Here is a 6,630-nt window from a genome sequence, read left to right on the forward strand (position 1 = left end):
ATGGTGTCTCTTCACAAAAATAAACAGTGACTAAGACATGAAGAGATGCAACACATGTTATCTATTCACCCCAGACAGGGATCCCACGACAGACCAAAGTGTTAGACACCATCAAAGTCCAACCTAATGAACCAATGAATGTTATTAGGGTTATTTACAGGAATGTGGGTAAAAGGTTGGTTACTTATGGATGCAGAAATGGCCAAAGCCCAGCACCAATAACAAACAGCTCACAAAAGCGGGGAACTTTGAGCACGTTCTGCAGGCAGCTCAACAGATCAGAGTGTTCTCTTTCCATGTAGCTCAGTTAACCGTAGTCTCTTCCAGGCAGCTGGTGCTTACTCAGAATCTTCTTTGTAACTTAGTCTGTGTGGGAGTGACTTTCAGCAGCCTTTATTGTTTGCACTTAGGATGCAAACAGGATCCTAAGGCAGGTGGATCGGAAGTTCAAGGTAATTTTATGTTACATAGTTTAAAATCAGCCTGGGATACATCAGACCCGGTCTCGAAAAGCAAACATACCAACCAAGTTCCACAAAAACAAAAGCCTCCCACACCACAAGGTGTCCTCTGACCTCCACAGGTACTCTGTATCAAATGTGAATCCACAATCACATACACACAATAGATAAATGTAAAAAATATCATTTTAAAAATACAAAGGAATGTCTTTTGTAGATTGAAAGGAGACTGAATCCTGGTAAAATGGCTTAGCAGGTAAAGGGTGCTTGCTGGCTGGCCTTAAACTGAGTTCCATCCCTGAGACCTACATGGTAGAAGAGAATCAAGTTTCCAAAGTACATGACACATGTAGACTCACACAAAATAAATTAAGATTTGCTTATTTAAAAAAAAAAAGAAAGAGGACACAAGCTGGGCATGGTGACACACGACTTTAATCTCAGCACTCAGGAAGCAGAAGCAGGAGGATCTCTGAGTTTGAGGTCAACCCAGTCTACAAAAGGAGGTCCAGGACAGAGAAACCCTGTCTCAAAAACAAAACAAGGCCATGAGCATGTAAGCCTGTGTCATATTTGATGTTAAATTAGGCATCGGTATACATAATGTCAGAGCTTCAGTACTGGCAAAACAGCTATTGCTATCCCAATAAAGAAATAGTGGCTCAGAAAGCTTAAGTAATATTTTCTAAGGTTGCACAGTTTAAACTGGGCATGGTGGCACACTCTTTAATGCCAATACTAGGGAGAGAGTAACAGGTAAATATCTATAAATTCAAGGACAGCCTGGTCCTACCTACCAAGTTCCAGCCAGGACTACACAGTAAGACCTTGTTAAAAACAACAACAATCAAAAGATTGCACAGTTCAAGACTGTGGAACTAGAATTGAAACCAAGGCAGCCTGTCTATAATCCTAGCTCTCAGAAGGCTAAGGTGGAGGATAGAGGTGTTTACTGCCAACCTAAGCTATAGCAAGACACTGTTGCAAAGTAATGTGGCAGCAAAGCCCCGGGGCTATCCTAAGCCCAAGTTTGTACTATTTCCTTTCTATAAATCTTTCTTAGGGAGAGAAGGGGTTCTGAAGATGGACCCCAAGGCATTATACAGGCTGGGCAAGTACTCTACCAGTGAGAAAACCCGTTTGCACCATTGCCTCTGTCCCAAAGAAACCATTCTTTGATGCTTGAGGAGACACTATATAGTGTGTGGCGGGCAGTATGCAGAGTTCACTATAGTAAAATATCCTTAAGTATTAACCTTCTGGTAAAGAAAATGTGTATGTGATTCCCCAAGTTCAAGTGAAAGGTCAGTCCAGGATGCAGGAAGATGCCATTTTGGGATGCAAAAATTGTCCATCTCAAGTGAGGCAATCAGAGATGCAGGGAAGGTGGAGAGAGACATTTATTCAAAAATCCCAACCTTCAAATGTCTAAGTTAAGATAAGCTTTTTACTTTTATTTTATTTTTTATATGAATGGGTGTTTTGGCTGCAGGTGGGTGCAACCACTTTTGTGCCTAGTATCCAGAGGCCAGAAGAGGGCCTCGGATCCCCTAGAATTGGAATCAACAGGTTGTTGTAAACTGGGAATTGAATCTCCCCTCCCTAAAAGAGCAGCTAGTGCTCTTAACCCCCCCTCCCGCCGTCACCCTCTCTCAAGATAATCTTTTGAAATTCATCCTTTCCTCCTCAACCTAGCAATGACCTCTTAAGGTCTCCTTTTTGCTTTTCTGCCCTCTTGCCCCCATGCTGGGGAAGGAACCTAGTCCTTAATCATGCTAATTAAGGGCTCTCCTACTGAGCTATACCTCCAGCTTCCCTCTTGTCTCTTTCTGATTCCCCATTGGCCTCTCTTCAAGGGACAAAGCCTTTAATTCCCCAAATACCTAGGCTGATAAGTTCAAGAAAGACTGGCTTAGGCAAACTTAGTAAGACTCTGTCAACAGAATGGTTAAAAGGGGCGGGCAGGGAGGGGAGGGGGAGCGGGTGGCTAAGGACAAAGTTGGTCAGTGGTAGAGCTACTGGCATGTACAAGGTCCCTAGGTTTAATCCTCAGTAACCTTGCCACTTGCCACCTCCAACAAAAATACCTGGGAGAATTACTTCCAACCTGAACTCATTCCCACAACAATATAGGCAATTTGCCAGACAGACACTCGCGGCTGGTAATTCTCTTCAAATCTTTGTCAAATCCTTTTCTTCCTCCACTCTCTTTTCTATTATAACCATAATGTCCTAACTGATAAGGTATAGCTCTGGACTTAATACTTATTAAAGTGCTTGTTCTGTGCCAGACACTGTGTTAAATATTATCTCCTTTAATCTTCACCCTTCCTTTAGGTGAGCACCATGATGTTCCCATTTTACAGATGAGGAAACAGGCCCATGTAAAAATAAATAACTCATCCACATCACTCACCTAGGAAAGAAGGGGCCAAGCTGTGGAACTGGAATTCCAGCTAACCAGGAGCTGAAGGCAAAGAATCTTCTGGGCCATATATCCCCCCTGGACTGGCCAGCAGGCTTTCTTAGTGACCTGTCCTTGTGCATCTTATCCACATATGACAAAGTCACCTTAAAACATGAAGCCACCAGGCCATTAAAGAATTCCAAAACTAAAGCACAGGTGGATCTCTGTGAGTCTGAGGCCAGGCTAGTCTACATATTGTGTTCTAGGCCAACCTACCTAGTGAGACCTTGTCTCAGACAGACAAAACATGAGGGCTTGAGGCTAAGCAATGGCTCAGTGGTTCAGAGTGCTTACTTGCTGCCCTTACAGAGGGCCCAAGTTCAATTGCCAACACTCACTTTGGGCAAGTCACAACAGCCTGTAACTCCAGCTTCAGAGGCTCTGACATCTTCTTTTGGCTTCCATAGGCATTGTACTTGTGTGCTCACACAAATTCATGCCCCTACACACACACACACACACACACACACACACACACACACACAGAGGGGGAAATGTTGTATTGCGCCTCCTCCTTGTTGGCTTTGTTCACACTGACTGTCTCTACTAGTGCCCACTGCCTTTTGAGACAGGAGAACACAGCTCTCATGTCACCTCTGGAGAAAGAATGGGAAATCATAACTCTGAACCCTAGTTATTTTGTTGATCTGAGCGTCTTTCCCTGAGTTAGAATGGGAATGAGCAGAATCTTGTAGAATGCACATTGAGAAGAGGCACTAGTTCTCAGGGGTCACACAGATGCCAACCCTCAATTCCTGCAGCCCCAAGAGCAATCACTTTCTAACTTCCTTCCATTGCTTAGTTCCAGCCTAGACTTTTTCTGTCAGACTAGAGACTTAAATGTGAGGAGCCCAAGTTGTTATTTAGCTTTGTATCCATCCATAGTGATTAGACAAGGTTGGGCACCACATAGAAATGTAGCTAAATAAATGATACCAGATTCTTCCTTCTCTGTTCCAACAGACAAAAGGTAGAGAAGGATGGTGGCTTTGGGTCCTGCTGTGAGTGGGAGACAGAGAAAGCAAACTGAATAGACTCCACCTTGGCCTGGGCTGTGAAGATGACCATCACATGCTTATGCCTTTGGCATCTCAGACTTGGGAGTGCCTCCTGCTTTTCTCTTCTCTCCTATCTTTCTTTGTTAATGAGAAACACTGTTGATGCTATTGGTTTATTTTAGTTTGGCTTTTGTTTAAGATAGGCTCTCCTTCTGTAGTCCTGGATGGACTGGCCCTCACTATGTAAACCAGGCTGACCTCAAACTCACAGAGATCCGTCTGCCTGAATCTCCCAAGTGCTGGGATTAAACCAAATTTAGGACCCTGAGCACGTGTATAAATTCATTCTCTCTCTCTCTCTCTCTCTCTCTCTCTCTCTCTCTCTCTCTCTCTCTCTCTGTGTGTGTGTGTGTGTGTGTATACAATTTGTGGGAATCAATTTCCTCATTTTTCTGTGGATCCCATGGTAGAGCATCTTGCCAGCCAGCAGCCCACCCCACCCCTACCACTGAATTTCTAAATGCCTAGTATATACAGTAACATCATCATTTGCTCTTTGTATCAATTATTTTTCTGTGTCTTATTTTTCTTGCAAGACAAAGCTGACCTCAAACTCAAAGCAATCCTCCTGCCTCAACTTCTTAAGTGCTGGGGCTTCAAGTGTGAGCCATCATCATACATTATATGCTCATCCTCTCACTTCTACTTTATATTAACTTATTTGTTTTGTGTGCATGTGTGTGATTCAAGAAGGTGAGTTGGAATAGATTGGGGACAGCCTACCTGTGGAAGTCAGAAGACAATTCTCAGGTGTAGATTCTTTCCTTTCTTTTGGCAGAAAGTACCCTTACTGGCTGAATCATCTTGCCAGCCCCATTTCCATATTCTTTTGTGATCTCCTGAACAATTCTGTGAGAAAACCCAAGCAGATCTGGGTTTGCTGGTATGGACCTATGATCTCAACATTTGAGAGGCTGAGTCAAAACGGTTGAGTTTGAGGCCATCTTGGGCTACATGGTGAAACTCTCATTTTTTTTTTTAAGATCAATAATAAAAGCCAAAGTGAACTATGAACTAATTTTTTAAAAAGAGAATCTCAAGAAGGTAAATCTGCACATGTTTTCATGGCACAGCTAAAACTAGGAGTTCAAGTTGGTGCTTTTGTTCTACAATACCATGCTGCAAGACCCATCATGGCTATTTCAATGGAGTCCCAAACTCAGCATTTATTACTAGTCTCCTGTCCTTAAGAAAAAGCAAATACAAAGAACCTGCTATCATGGTTCAAGGTATCTCTTAGTCACTGTTCTATTGCTATGAAGAGACACCTTGACTAAGGCAGCTAATAAAAACAAAGCATTTAATCTGAAGGCTAATAGTTCCAGAGAGTTGAGTTGGTGGGCACCATGGCAACAGACAGGCAGGCATGGGGCATGGTGCTAGAATAGTAGCTAAGAGTTCACACACCACAGAGAGAGAGAGAGAGAGAGAGAGAGAGAGAGAGAGAGAGAGAGAGAGAGAGAGAGAGAGAGAGAGAGAACGAGAACACTAACTGGGAATGGTGTGGGCTTTTGAGACCCCCAAAGTCCACCCTCAGTCAGTGACACACCTCTTCCAGTTAGGCCATAGTTCCTAATCTTTTCTAAACAGTGCCATCAATTGGAAAGCAAACATTCAAATGCATGAACCTATAGGGGCCATCCTCATTCAAGCCACTGCAGTATCTCTCACTTTCTTTTAGAGATTCATTTTCTAGGGTGAGGAGATGGCCCAACAGTTAAGAACACTGCTTGCTGCTCTTTCAGAGGACCACCAGGGTTTGGGTCCCTGAACTCAACTCACAACCATTTGTTAACTCCAGTTCCAGAAGATTCCAAGCTCTCTTCTGGCCTCTGTGGACACTAGTCAGACATTTGGTACACATATACACATGCAAGCAGTCATTGTATATGTTAAATAAAAATAATCTTTAAGGGCTGGAGAGATGGCTCAGTGGTTAAGAGCACTGACTGCTCTTCCAGAGGTCCCAAGTTCAATTCCCAGCAACCACATGGTGGCTCACAACCATCTGTAATGGAATCTGATGCCCTGTTCTGGTGCGTCTGAAGACAGCTATAGTGTACTCATATAAATAAAATTTTAAAAAATCTTTAAAAAAAAATTGTGTGTGTGTGTGTGTGTGTGTGTGTAGGTGCCCGCCCACAGAGGCCAGAGGCGGTATGTATGATCCCCTGGAGCTAGAGTTACAGCTATTTTTGAGCTACCCATGTGGGTGCTAGGATCTGAACTTGTGTCCTCTGATAGACTAGTATGCACTCTTTAAATTTGTATTATTATTATTTTATTCAGTGTGCATGAGTGTTTTGCCCAGATGTATGTCTGTGTACCAGTGTATACGTGAGTGTCCTCAGACACCAGAAGAAGGGCATCAGATCCTCTGGGATTGCAGTTACAGATAGTTGAGACTGCCATGTGGGTGCTAAGAATCAAACCCGGGTCCTCTGGAAGAGCAGCCAGTGCTCTTAACTGTTGAGCCATCCCCTTTGCTCTACTGTTTTGGTTCTTTTCATCATTATTATTTTTTAATGAGATGAGCCAAGATGTTTCTCTGTATCCAGGCTAGCCTGGAATTTGGGGTGATTCTCCACCTGGCCACACTGGCTTTGGTTAAAGGCATCTATCTCCCTCTCCCAATCACCAAGGC

This window comes from Arvicanthis niloticus, chromosome X (assembly GCF_011762505.2).
Source record: "Arvicanthis niloticus isolate mArvNil1 chromosome X, mArvNil1.pat.X, whole genome shotgun sequence".
Classification (NCBI taxonomy): Eukaryota; Metazoa; Chordata; class Mammalia; order Rodentia; family Muridae; genus Arvicanthis; species Arvicanthis niloticus.